At 31.3% G+C, this 16,252-nt stretch overlaps 1 protein-coding gene across 1 annotated transcript in view; it reads right to left on the reverse strand.

Annotated features, from left to right (window-relative positions):
* LOC134720989 (sacsin-like) overlaps positions 1 to 5,133 on the reverse strand; it is a 28,322-nt gene extending 23,189 nt beyond the window's left edge. Inside the window, exon 1 of the mRNA XM_063583624.1 lies at positions 5,050 to 5,133. The gene's annotated coding sequence lies outside the window, so the exon portion shown is untranslated. The remainder of the gene's footprint in view (positions 1 to 5,049) is intronic.
* Positions 5,134 to 16,252: the final 11,119 nt, after the last annotated feature.

A 16,252-nucleotide genomic window follows, 5' to 3' on the forward strand; every position in this document is an offset into this window, starting at 1 on the left:
CAACTTGAAGGCCACTTCGGTTTATTTAATCTTTGAGCGCACATTGTACATGTACTATTTTATCAGCATGTATTGATTGATCTAGTCCTACATTGTACTTGTAAATATTTTCAGAAAATAAAGTCAGCTTCAAATTAATGCCAAGATTGAACAGCTGATATAGACAGACAGTTCACTGTATTTTGTCATTCATGACATGTATTTTTGCACACGTTGTAAGTTTGTTTCACATATTGTGCAATTTATTTATCATGATAAATAACTATTTTTTAATGATATTAGCTTTTAATAAAGCAGCTGCTTTTATTTATCTAAACGAATCGAGTTTCTTATTATACAAAGTCTGGACTTTCAAAAGTGATTTTTGAATTGATATTTGCTTAATATTTGCCAACCATTTATTGAATCGGTTGCATGGCGCTTCAGTTAGTAACTGTGAGTACTCTCGGATCTGACTAGAGTTTTTGTTGTGTTTTTTTGTTGTTGCTAGGCACGAGAGATGGATAAATACCTTGCCATGTCCTGTTTGTTTGTATATTTCTGATAAGTTAAGCCTTCAAATGTTTTCAACTGATTTTATACTTTTTGTTTATGTTGTGTAGTTACAGCACTAGCCCAGGTAAGGGAGGGTTAAGCGCTCACAAACATGTTCAATCCCGCCATATTAACCCATTAACTATGTATAATGTGCTAAAAAAATCAAGATTTTGTTTTGAAATGTGGAATAAAGGTCTTTTGATAAGTGTTTTCAGAGACAGAAGAGTACGTTCTATTCACAGGCACTTGTCTCAGAAAATTAAGATATAAAGCTATATAGGGAAAAAAATTCTTAGACGAGTGCCTGTGGTTCTTTTGTGTACTTTTTGAATCAAATCAATTTGTTGATCTGGATTTTTTTGTTAGATACAATGTAGATACAACGGCATTGATCAGATCGTATACATAATGGAAAAGATAACATGCAATGCTGATCACACAATTCATTCGTACTACTTATTATTGTCCTATCATTCATAATTCGGTCGTGATATATGTAACTTTGATATAATAATAAAAATAAAATAAGGTCATATAAAAAAGAAGATGTGGTATGATTGCCAATGAGACAACTATCCACAATAGACCAAAATGACACAGACACATTATAGTTCATCGTACGGCCTTCAACAATGAATAAAGCCTATACCGCATAGTCAGCTATAAAAAGGCCCCGATAAGACAATATAAAACAATTTAAACGAGAAAACTTACGGCCTTATTTATGTAAAATAATGAATGAAAAACAAATATGTAACACATAAACAAACGACAACCGCTGAATTACAGGCTCCTGACTTGGGACAGGCACATACATAAATAATGTGGCGGGGTTCAGTTTACAAATAATGCAACAATTTTATTGATATCTTTATATTGCTCTCTGAAAAAATATAGGGGCATATGGTCGTCGCTTTGTCTGCTTGTCCATCATTTAATCTGAAGTAATTAATTTAGGTCAATTGGTCGAAGTTGAAGGTCACTGCTGTTAAAACGAGTATTTTATAAAAAGTCATTAACTATTCTTTGGCTAAATTTGAGACGAACTATATAGATTGAGGTAAAAGTCCTGTATCTATACTTGACAGCTTCCCCGATGGAGAACCCCTGTAAATGGGCTAGAAAATCAATCTAACACTGTTAGAGTATTATCTTATTCTATCTTCCTTCTCGACAGGGGCTACAACCAGGGCTTTTTCTTTTCACTTCTAGGGCAACACAGTCTATAGCATTACGCAGACTCCTTAACCCCTCCTCTAACTGTAGTAGATAAATAAAATTTGTTTTCGTTTCGTAGGTACATATACATGTATACCTGGTTCCCTTTAATTAACCCAGTCGATAGAGTACTAACAAATCAAACCATGCAGCATACATTAACTTTGTGTTTACTAATTAGAAAATTATTATGGTATTGTCAATTATAGACATGATATATATGTCTAGTAAGTTTTATCCTGTCGGTTTAATTTATCAAATATTTTTTTAATTAAATATGTTGGTTCGAATACAATAAACGGAAAGACGTGTGCGAGTTATTCATATATGACAGATTTTTTTGTTGATAAGTAGTAAATCCTTTATCTTTTAATCTTAACGCAGTCAATATTTCGATATAAACATTTGACTGGCCTAGACACAAGACAAGTTTCGTATTACATGTATAGAAAATACTCAAAATCGGCAAAAAACGTTATGAAATTTGTCTTACAATCCTTAAATCTTTAATTTCAGAACATAGATTTTGTAGATGAATACACCACACAAAAATTCGAAATAGTATGTCTATGTTTTCACTGCCGACTAATAAGACGATTGGTAAATACACCAAAAACGAAATCGTTAATCCTAGTATGATGTTGTAACGAAAAAGTATGTAACAACAACATATAAGTTTTAACAGAAAATCTAGGCATTGGTAATTTAAAATTTGAGTCCACAGAAAAATTTGTGATACTTACCTAAAGTCAGTTTTTTAGGAATAAAACCACTTATTCATAGCCACATTGCTTTCTAATAGTTTCTATATTAAATGCTGCAATTTTAAGCATTAATGTAATGGTTACTTTGTCAATGAAAACGGCTGTAATTTCATGTCAGAAATATACCTGGAAAATTCTGTATTTGAACATACCTTTTATTGCATATTAGAGCATAATAGTTCCTAGAAGTTTGAAAGTATAAAATTAGGAACTTCTGTTCGGAATAACAGGGCAAATGTGCCCTCCAATTATAATTTTATAAACTTTTTTATTATTCAGTAGTCACTTTCAAAAGGGTTCTTTAGTATTTTCAAATCCCCAACCTTTCAACTAAATATTCAAACTACAAAAAACATTCACCTATTACAATGTAATAACAATGATACAACTATATATGCATATGATCTATTTTGCTTACATGTATAGTAATACTGTGTGTTTCTGTCTGGTATGTTCTTTCTGACAAGGTCCGAATAAGTGGTTCTACACCTATATTTGTATAGTATAATTCCTTTTTTTTTATTATTACTTTCTGGTTTTAAAACGTCAGTTTAATACAAAAGGTTGATTGAATGATAGGCTGCAATAAGGGGTTATTCGACCCTATTTTGCAATGAAATTGAACTTATTATTCAAAAAATTACATTTATATTTTAGATCTATTGTAGAGGCAAAGTAAATGTTATAATCCAGCAAGTAGACATAGCAAAATAAAATACCATAATTTGATATGGAAACATTCCGCTTACCCACAGGCAGTTTCGATACAACAATCTGCGTCCTGCCTGTCCCCCCTCCCCGTTGCAACCCCTATCCTCCTATTGCATTCACACGATACGATTTTCTGTTCGATTTTCCATTCGACTTGGCACCGTCGCACAGGTAAATCGTACAGCGTTCTGTTCACACGATACGATTTTCCATTCGATTTTCATCAGATTTGAACAAGTGCGTTTTTTATGTTTCTAAACGCAGTAACTTCCGAAATTATCATAATGCGCAAGTATTATTAAAGTTTTAACAAATATTATTGAGTTATTTATTGAATGGTGATTTGATAATGAATTTCCAAGGACTATTCCTAAATTCTCCAAAATATTTGTTTCGTCTAGCCATTTTTTTTTTATGTATAACTGAACCTTTTATTACTTCATCAGATATTTTATATTTCTTTATTATTATTATCTTTAATACATATTGCACTACCATAGGGATCGTACTGGCCGTAATAAATGTTTCTTCGCAAACCTGTAATTTCCGTTAAGACTAATAAGATCCAAACTTGGCGAAATATTTATCACAATAAAGAGTGTAGTATGAGTTATAAGGTTACCTTGAAAAATTTTCGGCATGTAATCTCTGTTTTCTAAATAAACACAGTTTTGAAAATAGATTCTACACCCAACTTATTGATATCGGTGTAGAATTTAATTCTAATACAACTTCTCTCTTTAGATACACGTATAATTTTATTTACATGTTCTAAATGCTAATTGAATGAATTAGTGGTGTGACACCATACTGAGGAACGTTACCGTTTTACTCAAGTCAAAAATCGAGCACATGAGTTATCCATTACGATATTATTTTCGTTGCAATTTAAGAAATGACTTTGAAAAAGACTATATAATACAATTCAATTACTAATACGCAATTCTCTGTCGACATGCAGTTTTCATAAACAGTAAAATACATTAAGGTCAAGTTAAAGTAAATGAGCTATGTCACAGATTTTTGTAAAGATTGGCTCGTTTAGCTACAACTAAATATGGAAAAAAAGTAAAGCATTTATGTGTTTAATTTTCTGAAACATTACGAACGTTATCCTTTTAAAAAAGATGCACATTTGTATAGAAACCACATTAAATAGACGAAAACGTACGTAAATTTGTCATAAAATAATTGAATCGCCAATTATCAATGCATAGATTTTTCTCAAAATTTATATATTTTTGATACATATATTTCCGTTTTAATGATGTAAAACGATAACACAGTTCAAAGTTTAAGATTCAATTTCCGTCTTTCTACATGTTACTATGTGTATGATGAGAGGTTTCCGCTTCTCCGACATTTACCTCTTTTCTATATGTCATGAATTAAAGTTAAACAAATTTTTATAACTGAAAAAAACTTTTGACAATCATGTAACTATAAGTTTTCAAAACTATAAGATTAAAGCTAATTGATTTCCGCCTTCCCCGATAGGAGAGACTTCAGCAAAATAAGTCATTCTTTTCCTGACATATTGTCGCCAATGGAATCTTCCGGTTTTCATTGTGATTTTGTGTTTTTCAAAAATCATTATAATATTTATTTCATTTACATATTTTCTTTAGAAATCCGTTTTATGATCCATCCTATGTTGAGTCCTTCTTTAAAAACTTTTGATACTAGTAAATTTTTAAAGTTCTAATTTTCCCACGGTTGGAAAAGGCATTTAAGCATGGTTCTTAAAAGTTGAAAAAAAAATTCTGAGCATTTTGAAGGAAAATGATCATGCTGTCATACAACTTAATATCATATTTACCTTTCTGAGCAGCACGTAAGAAATACGCCTTGCTGCATAAAAGGCCTCAGCTCGATGAGTAATAAACACAGGAAGAGAAAACATTTAGTGAAAACGAGACAATATAAAAGTACTGACGTACTGTTAACTCGGAAGACTCCATAGATATTGGTTTATTTCTTCGTCTGTCTACTTGCATAGTGCTTGGAACTCCTCAACCACAAATACTTGAACTGTATATTAAATGGAAGGGGGGAAAGGGTTCGATACATTGTTTTAATTTATGTTGGTTTTTTTTTTGTAATTTTGAGAAGAAATATCGGGCTATTGAGATCATAACAAAATTAAAACTGGTTCTTTTTATTTGTTTCGTTGTCTAGTATAAACATTAAATGAGGTTCTTCGCGATACATGTATTATCAATTCTTCTTCGTTCAGGCCCGTACGCTCCACAGAGAGTCAAATTGTAAACAAGCATCATACGGATTTATATATCAGAACTCGTTCGTTATGTCCGTGCGTGCAGTGATGTAAAGCTTGTACACAGGGAAAAAAAGAGGTTAATTTTGATTGGTTAATTTCCATTGATGTTTTTTTTAATATGCAATGAAATGTCATGTGAACTTTTGTCTATACATGTAGTTCTGGAAAGGATAAAACTTTACTCATGCCAAGCATTTTTTAAATTTGAAACTTAGATAGATTCTGCACATAATTTCGACTGTAACTGAAAATCGAAAAAAAATGCATGTATCTGTTTTATTTTCTGAAATAGTGAAGTACACCTTTCAAAACAGATGCACATTTGTATAGATATCACATAAAATCGGCGAAACACGTTCTTAAATATGTCGGCTTAGAATAATATAATCTCCAATCACCAATTCATATATTTTTCTTTAACATTAATATGTTGTTGTCAGATACATCCATTTCTATTTTCAGATATAAAATAATATTACAGGTCAAAGATAAGTTTCAATTTCGATTTCCGCCTTAATTTGTACGTGTCCTAATGAGAAGATGGACCGTGTTTCTAGGAATTATCTAATTCTTCCGCGATAGATGAGGCTTTTGAAAAAGAATTCACTCTTTTCCTGTATGTACAATAATTTGGATATATATATATACTTATAAGTAATAAACTGTTACAGTTGTTTTTATAAATTACACATTCAATGGAGAAATTTATTGAAAAAAATTCATATGATGATACATTGTTGTCAATCAAATCTCCCGGTCGACCTTTCATTGTGATTTTATATTATACAAATGGTTATAATAACTATATTCATTTCATTGATATTAACTTTAGAAATCCGTTTTATGGTCCTTCCTGTCTTTAGTCTTTCTATAATAACCTTTGGAAATATTACATTTTAAAAACTTTTCCCAAGGTTTGAAAACCTTTTAATTATTTTTCTTAAAAATTGAAAGAAAAAAAATCTTGACATAGTGAGGATAAATTATCATGCTGTTTTATAACTTATCATATTCATCCTTCTTAGCAGTTCTTAGAAAACGCCTTGTTGCCGTAAAAGACATCAGTTCAGTTAGTAATAGATACAGGAAGACAAAACGTGTAGTGAAAACGAGACAATAATAAAAGTACTGACGCACTCGGAAAACCTCAAAGATCTTGTTTGGTTGCTTGGTCTGTGTAAAACTTGGAGAACGAAGAGAAGCAACGTGAACCAATGTGGTTATATTCCATCATATAAACATATTTTTCCGATTCGTTGGATAATCTTTTCGTCCACCTTCCAGTATTAACAAAGGTGGTTATATCCCATCATATAAACTTATTTTTCCGATTCGTTGGATAAACTTTTTATCCGCCTTCCAGTTTTAACAAAGGTGGTTATATCCCATCATATAAACTTATTTTTCCGATTCGTTGGATAACCTTTTTATCCGCCTCCCAGTATTAACAAAGGTGGTTATATTCCATCATATAAACTTATTTTTCCGATTCGTTGGATAGCCTTTTTATCCGTCTTCCAGTATTAACAAAGGTACAACAACGTTCCTTTCCTTTCTTTTATGATAAGTGCATGTATATGTGTCCTGACATTTTATAGCTAGTACTTTATTATTATAAGAATATCAAATGAGAACGAAATTTCCAATGTTTAATATATGTATACAGAGTCACTAACGAGTATAGTAATGTTTTGTACTCAGGAAAAGAACAATACAATTATTGTTTACATAGTAAAAACTCAGGTCAAGTCTTAAACACGGCAATCTGTCATAAGTAGACCTGTCATTAGGTCTGGTTAGGAACAGACGTTGATTTTAGTCTCTGATGCATGATTTTTTGTTATTGATTGGTTTTTGCTTTTAACTAGCTGTCAGTAACTGCGAGTACTCTCAAATCGTATTTTCTTGTTAATTCGACCTGTTAATGCTTTTTTGTTATTTTATATTTATATGGATCTTGTCTATATACCAGCTTTGATTATTTGGAATATCTTCAAATTTTACTACATTTGTATAAACTTAAAGATTTACCTGTATTTTTTTTTAAAACCGTTTTTTTTCTAAAGTGAATATTGATTAATATTTCTCAGTGGTGTCTTGCCATGGCTTTGTTTGGACTTGTTTGTTTGCATTTTGGCCCTGAATGTTTGTCTCTAATATATTATTAACTGTGCATTTGCATTCAGATATCGCAGATCAAATTTATTCGTTCATTGTGTATTAATTTACGTTTTTTGATTGAGTTAAGTCTGCCAATCAATGAATGTTTTATAAAAGTCAGGATACTTTGAAGTTTTGGTGAAGAGTGCTTTCTTTCACGTCCGCACTTCTATCAAGTATGGCATGCCAAAATAACATTCAAAAATTTATTGCGGATCATGGCGAATATATAAATTACAGAACAATAACATACATTGTAATTCAGACGAGTCGACATATAGAGACACCATGTGACACTCTTAATTTTTCGATTATATTAGTGTAACAGAGTTGATTTCTTCTCAGATCTAGAAAAAAAAGTAACGGATATTTTTACATCAATATTAATGCTAGTAGAAAATTTTTAACTTCAGTATAAGTAAGAAGAAATCTACGCAAGTTTTATGACCACAAAGGGAAGGTAAGCATTGATTCTGGGAGTTTTGGTCCCAACAGTTTAGGAATAAGGGGCCAAAGGGTCCAAAATTAAACGATGTTTGATTTCATCAAAAATTGGGTTATCTAATATGCTGAATCTAATCGTATATTCAGATTCTAAATTTTAGGTCCCGTTTTCAAATAAGTTTACATTAAGGTCCAAAGGGTCCAAAATCAAACTTATTTTGATTTTAACAAAAAGAAATGAATTCTTGGGGTTCTTTGATATCCTGAATCTAAACATGTACTTGTATTTTCGATTACGGACCCAGTTTTAAAGTTTGTCTAAAGCGGGGCCCAAAATTAAACTTTGTTTGATTTCAACAAAAGTAATTAAATATATGGGGTTCTTTGATATGCTGAATTTAACCATGTATTAATGTTTTTGGTGTTTGGGCCCTTTGTCAAATTGGTCAACATTGAGTTCTAAAGGGTTCAAAATTGAACTTCATTTAATTTCACCATAAAATAATTCTTGGTGTTATCTAATATGCTGAATCTACATGTAACCTTGTATTTAGATTTTGGATATTGGACCATAATAAGAAAATGTCCAATTTAATTAATTTTTTTTTAGACCACATTTATTCTGTGTCAGAAACCTATTGTGTATCAACCTTTTAATCCCAATCCAAATTCAGAGCTGTATAAAGCTTGAATGTTGTGTCCATACTTGCCCAACTGTTCAGGGTTCGATATCTGCGGTCGTATGAAGCTGCGCCCTGCGGGTCATTAGGTTTGTTTGCCGTTTTGTAAATAGATTTTTCCCGTTTTGTAAATAGACCGTTGGTTTTACTGTTTGAAAATGTGTATTCTGGTCATTTTGGGACCCTTTATATTTTTCTGTTACAGGTCAGGTAATCAAAAGAAGGCTCCGAGTTGAAGGTCGTACTTGGACCTGTATTTGTTAGCTTAAATTCGCTGAGACTTGGATACGGAGTTCTCTCAATGGCATTTATACCACACATTCTTATTTATAATGTTCTCTAGTATTTATAATTATTTGTTAATTTTTTTTAAAAGTTATTTCGAAATATTTTAATTGGAAAATAAAGAACTTTATTCATGTGCGAACTAAAGTTGGGTTTAGGGGTGGCATGAATATAGGAAAATATTACCTTTTTATTAAATGATGCCTTCGAACCTTTGATATAGTCTAGCTTGTGCAATACTATAAATTGGAAAACTTAGAAAAAAATAAAAGGATATGATACCTTGCAACCCCTTAAAAACAGTTGCCAAGATTCAAGGTCGCTGCACGTCATTACATTGTCGGACAAGGAATAGCTAGCATGATTTGATTTCCTTTAAAATGTTCATTCGAATTTTCAGTATTAATATGATCCTATAAGCTATACTCCCAGTTCATACATTCCCAGATCAAACTGAATCTTACCTCGAGATCCAGAAGTTTATATTTTTTTAGATGACACGACTATTTCAAGAGCTAAGAAAGTTTGACCTATTTTTATAATTTGGATTATCGTCAATGGTTTCTGAGATACAACAAGGGTTGATTCCTGATGAAGCCAGAAGTACTGCAATTTCGCGGGCATCATCTAGTGTATGATTATATCAAAGAAAATACATCGGCTAGTGACGTTCTATCAATGTATTCTATAATCTTTATATTTGGAGAAATGGAACAAAACATCTGTTATTCAATTTTTAATAACTGGATTTAAGTATGGCCGTTGCAATTTGGGTACTCCTCATTACGGAATCCTGGATCGTTTTGAGGTCTGTTCAGACCATTTTTTCTTTGATTCAATATGAATTCAAAATCGGCAAAGTTTTATTTATTGTCGATGCATAGTAAACAAAGTAACACAAGCTCTAGTGAGCTTTTAAAATCGACATTTTTTTCAAAATTCAAAATTAAATTGGTGTAAACAATGATACCTCTACAAAAATAAACCCAGAAAGGAAATTTTTGTCTAAATAATAAAAAAAACGAAGGTGATTTTTTTTCAAAAATAGGTGCAATTTATACTTTTGTAACTATGTATATTGTTTTTGGTGAATTATTTGTAAAAACAAAATAATGATAACACATTGTATAAATCAATTCATTATGAGCTCTTAGTCTTTTATTTGGGAATAAAACATCCTCTTTTAAACGCTTTGTCGATTACCACTGTGTCTGAAGTGAAATATTTATAAATAGATACCAGAACGCGGACGTGATAGAAAGCATAATTTAGAACAATGTCTAGTCTAGTCTAAGCCGGGAAGGAAATAAGTTGAGTTAAAAGTGAATTAATACTTAAGATTTGCATCATATACGGCTTGTACATTCAATTCACGGAACTGCTCACGACAAACAAATGCTGGAACTTCGTCATCCTTTGGAGATATGTTGATAGTGGGTCTTCCCATGGATAGAAACATGCAAGCGCCTGTGTATGAAACACTTCCCTAATCTTCCTTTATTTATTTGTAATTTTTGAACAGGCAAGTTCATCCGATGTCCCTCCTGACTTTGGAAGTGCTAAGGGGTGTATTGCATTTACTAGGACTTGTCGCCCTATTAACGCCATGTAAGTCCGCCAGTTCTTATCATTTATAGGAACCACACACCCTTTTCGTAACTTGGTCTAACCATAGTCCCCTAGCCAAGCAATCTCCCATACAACAACAACAACAACAACAACAACAATTTTTATTTGTCAATCAAGACGCCCCGAGGAGCAGTACAATTACAGTTTAAATTAAAGTGTACAAATAATTGTGTTGATTTTTTCATTGAAATTATAATACATGACAATAAAATTAAAACAATATTATATAAGAGAGAAGGGAGACAACAAATACAGTATATATTCTCAAAGATAATGAGTGAGTGAACACAATCAGTACCGTTTTATAATTAGAAGAAGAGCTGGACTACTCATGTGTTTATGCTTAATTTAACTCTTCTAGATTTTATTAAACTATCAATTAATTTAATCATTATGTTATTAACAAATGGATCTTCATTTGACATCAACCATACAAATTTAGATTGGTCATTTAAAGTTTTAAAATTAGTAAATTTAGAGGATAAATCTGAAATAAAACTGGCCCTTTCAGTTTTAAGTGATGGACATTGAAGAAGAAAATGAATTTCATCCTCACCAATGTCATTATTACATAATTTACAAAATCTTTTATCTGGGGGTATTCCCTTATGTCTTCCCTTTTCTATTTCAAGTTCATGGGCACTAATTCTAAATTTGGTTAACTCATTTAATGTTTTACAATTATTTAACAATAAATATTTTTCAAGGCCTATATTATTTTTAAATAGTCTGTAGGTCCTTAATTTATTTCCTTGCACCATGCCAGGTTTGTCATTATTTAATTGGTTAAGCCAAATATCATCATATTTAATTCGGAGTTTTTTAATGATAATTGACTTTATATGAGATTTGTGATTTAACAAATATTCTGGGGTTAAATTAAGATATTTAAATAATGAATAAATGCTTTCCAACCAATTGTCTTTATATGTTTTAGATAAAATTTTAGACTCTTCAAATGCTTCTTTAATGAGAGAGTTATTTTGTTCTGTGAGTCTGAGCCAAAATTTAGCCATATTAAGAATAACCTCAAGAGATAGGGGGTAGCGACCCAACTCTCCCATCACTGCTAGGTTTGTTGATCTTCTAGGTACCTGTAGAGAATATTTACAAAATTTAATATGTAATTTTTCAATAATTAGATCTTTGCACATTTGGAAAAAATAGTTGTCTCCTTTTGATTGTAACTTATTTGGAGAGAATTGACCCCAAATTTCTGAGCCATATAACAAAATCGGCTTCAGCATGTGGTCAAAAAGATGTAAAAGTGTTTTAATATTAGGTTTAAAATGGGTGAAATATCTTTTTAGTTTAAAAAAGGCTTTTAATGCTTTATTATAAAGATTAAACTTAGCATCTGTAAATCTGCCAGATACAGTGAATATCATGCCAAGATAATTATATTTTTTCTCATTATTAATAAGCTGACCATTAAATGTGAATTTTTCCTTTGAAATTCTTCCTGTGTTATTGAGGAGGAAAGGACGATAACTCTGTCTGTATGGGAGATTGCTAGCCGGATATAAAGTACTAAATGGCGGCCCCGTTGCCGGCAATGCTATTTTTAGCAATTATCTCCTTAAAAGGCATTTTCATTAAACTAATTATGGAAAATCTGTTGTTGTCTAATTGAAGCTCGATATCTATTTGTGATTTTACGGCACTCAAATATATATGGTCCCATGGCTTTTCTTGGTGAATTTTGGGGGTTTTCACGATACCTGACGATTTCGCAGAGAATTTTCCCTAATTTTGAGCAACATAAAAAAAATATTTTCGGCATTTCATACTATACATTTAAGGACAAATTTGTGCTTGCATGAAACTTCATTCATAATGCTTTCCAGAAGAAAAATATATTAAAGATATAACAACCAATCACAGAGAGCCATCTATTTTTATCTCTATGTCATGTTCCCTTCATAAAATGGCTGCGCCCATGTAATTTTATTTGGTACATTGTAACCAGCCAAGTACACGATAATATAGCAGTAGTAAGTATTATGCCAGGATTTACATATTATTCACGATCATTATTTATGAAGGCTTTGTGAAACGGCTGTAAAACCTAAGATTTAAAATTAATGATGGGTGTCACTATGGATCTAATGACACGTAGACTTCCGAAGGCTTTGTGAAACGGTGGCCAGGTTTATGAACAAAAGATGACTTTGTTTCCCGTACGACTTAAAAACGTTTAGAATGATGCGAAAATGTTAAATTTGTCGATTAAATTTATAAGCTTGATTTTTTCAATCGACTGATAAATTAAGTCGATTTGACGTTCACACGGTCCGATTCCAGCAAAAACGTCGGATGGAAATAGCGTACGTTTCGATTTCAAAACGACGTTTCGACTTGACATTCGACTTCAGATTTTAGTGTTCACACGATACGATTTTAGTCGAAAGCAGGTGCACAGGTAAAAATCGAATGAAAATCGAATGGAAAATCGTATCGTGTAAATGCACCTTAATAATAATTTAAAAAAAAAAAACAGGAGTTGCACAATGGAAACATATCATTTTGATAGAAATTCATGAAAATTTATATATATTTAATGATGTTTCATTTGTCAAATTATATCCATTCCCTTTTTACATTCTCAATTATATAAAAGTATTTTATCATCATTTATTTTGATTTCGTACTCATAAAGGGAACCGCTGGAAAAAAGTTAAAAAATGAATTATCCAGTCCGAATGCAATTATATCCGAAATTGATATACATGTCCTAACTATGTTAATTTATAGAAATATGTAGAACCTTACTACGAGTTATATACAATTAAAAAAACTCACTGAAAAAAATGGTTACATTAATCTATTTTATCATTTATTTGTGTGAAGCAGAATTTTTTTAAATTTCTTTTTGTTTTAAAAACGAAAGTTAAAAAATTAAATGATAGTAATAAATGTGTAAGAAAACGTGAAAAAAATGAATTGTAAATAACTACTGTTTTTTATAAAATTTCATTATCTTACCTTAGTATATTTTTCAAAGATTTTGATTTGTTGGAAAGTTTTAAACTTTTATATCCCAGCTGATCTTTTTTATCTTAGCAATAATCTACATTTTGTGTTTTCAGAAAATCCTTCCTGCTCTTTAAACCCAAGATATACTGACATATATATGTCAATGGACACTATATACCCAGTGTATGTTATCAATTTAAAAGTATGCAGAGTTCATTTTTATTAAATATTGATATTTTAAACATGTTTTACTTGATAGGGTATTACAGGCTTATAAGACAATTAATTATACCAGGATTCACTAAGGGACGACATCAAACGTTCAATGCAGGATAAAAAACTTAATTCACATAGTTTTTTCACTGACACCCCCACCCCACCCCCCTCTTAACTTGATTTGGGAAAATTTGATTTACCAATAGGGATATATGTAAAAATCGATATACAAAACTTGTAGCCAATTTAAACTCCCCACCCGAAACTATTTGATTTAAGTTTTATTTATCCTACATCGATCTTTTGATGTCGTCCCTAAGAACATTGTATAAACCGATTTTTGTTCTTGGTCAATATAAACAGTAACTCTTTGTTATAGCCAAAACTTACACTATCGATGTACAATAAATAAACAAACACATCCTAGAAATAGTTGTCACTGGACATTACTGAAACAGCAATCAAACATATTATAAGAGACGATTTACTGCATGTCTTTTCAAAGATCTATGTATTCAATGATACATCAATACCGAGAAATGATGAACTTTTTGATATGATAATACTGAGGAATAAAGGAGGTGCAAGATTACCCGAGCCTGATACCAGTCGCATGCATGATACACACACAATGACATAAAAAGTTCTAACCTTAATCTATATATTATTGTTTTATACTGCTGCAGCTTAAAATAACTTAACGTACATAAGTGCAATACCAACTTATTTATTTGTGATAATTGTTATCACAAAACAAGTTGGTATTGCACTTATTATCAATTTGTTACTATATTTGATCAATAAATACAGCAGGAAGTGTTCTAGATGCTGTATAAATATGCAATGTTTGTATTTTCGATATTGTTTTTGCCATGAGATTGACAGAGAACAATACAAAAGGGATAGTCCAACTCAAAAGTCGCTGACCAACTGACAACACAACGGCAAAAGACAAAAAACGACAAAATATACAAACAATTATCAACAAAACACAACATAAAAAACTGAGGTCTGAGCAAAAGTATCCAAATTAAAAACCGGAGGTTTTTTTGAGTGGTTCGGAATGGTAAGCAGAAACCCTCCCCACGTGTGACACCCGTAGGTGTGTCCATATAGATTCGTTTTCATAACAGTGTTGACGAGACTTTTTCTTGGCGCGCTCATGTTCCTAATTGACTGGATCATATTAGTTGACCGTGTCTCTGTAACGCTGAATGTTCATAACGCATCAATAAAAAAAAATACGAATAACATGTAAAGGACTTAACTGTGAGTGTTGATTTCATTGTTGAATACTTAAACATTTTTTTTTCTTCTCAAAGACCTGCATGAATTTTACTCTTGTATTCTAATTTGTGAACAAGCTTCATAAAAGTATAAATTAAAATGTCGAATTACAGCGATATTTCACCGAAAACTTCAAATTATATATATAATTTTAAAAGACAAATTGGTAATTATATTACAATTAGTCCTTCTAAAAAATATTAAGATGCTACTAGTATGTAGGCTCCCTCTAAAAAGATCTAATGATTGTATTTCACAGACAAGCACTCACACCTTTTTTTTTATTTTTTCGTGGTTTTGATGTATACATTTTTGTACGTATACATGTACATGTATTATTTCAGACTTCTAATGTTTTAGTCTTTAGTTGTAAACATTCTCCATGTTCTCTTATCCTTCCTCCTTTTATACTTATGTTGCATATAGTTATTTATCAAATGAAAGTCTTAATAAATAATAAAAGTGCCAATGTTTCTGCTTAAATGTCGCCTTCAATAGTTGTTTTGATTCACATACATTTTGTAACCGCATGTACATGTATAAACATCAATATCATTATCTATTGAAATGATTGTCAACGCAAAATTTCAAAAACCTTTAAATATACTGGGTTACTTTTGAATACTATTAAATTTCCGACCATGTTTTATCTGTTTTTTCGTATCTTATAAAATAATTGATTGAATGTTGCCCTGTCAAAAGTATCTGTTTGTGTGATTTGATGACACATATAAATTCCTGGTTTGGTCAAACAAAATGGTGGGCCTCTAAACTTATTTTGACATTTACACATTTAAATCAAGTATCATATTTAGTCAGGAAATGTTTGCCACTGGAGAAAAGTAAACACCAAGAAGTAATTAGTTTGTGTTGGTGAGGCATGAAATGTCTGCCACTGGAGACAGTTAAACACCAAGAAGTCATTAGTTTGTGAGTGTAAAGCATGAAATGTTTGCCACTGTAAACAGGTAAACACCAAGAAGTCATTAGTTTGTGTTGGTGAGGCATGAAAGGTTTGCCACTGGAGACAGGTAAACACCAATAAGTCATTAGTTTGTGGGGGT

This window comes from Mytilus trossulus, chromosome 6 (assembly GCF_036588685.1).
Source record: "Mytilus trossulus isolate FHL-02 chromosome 6, PNRI_Mtr1.1.1.hap1, whole genome shotgun sequence".
In the NCBI taxonomy this organism is placed as follows: domain Eukaryota; kingdom Metazoa; phylum Mollusca; class Bivalvia; order Mytilida; family Mytilidae; genus Mytilus; species Mytilus trossulus.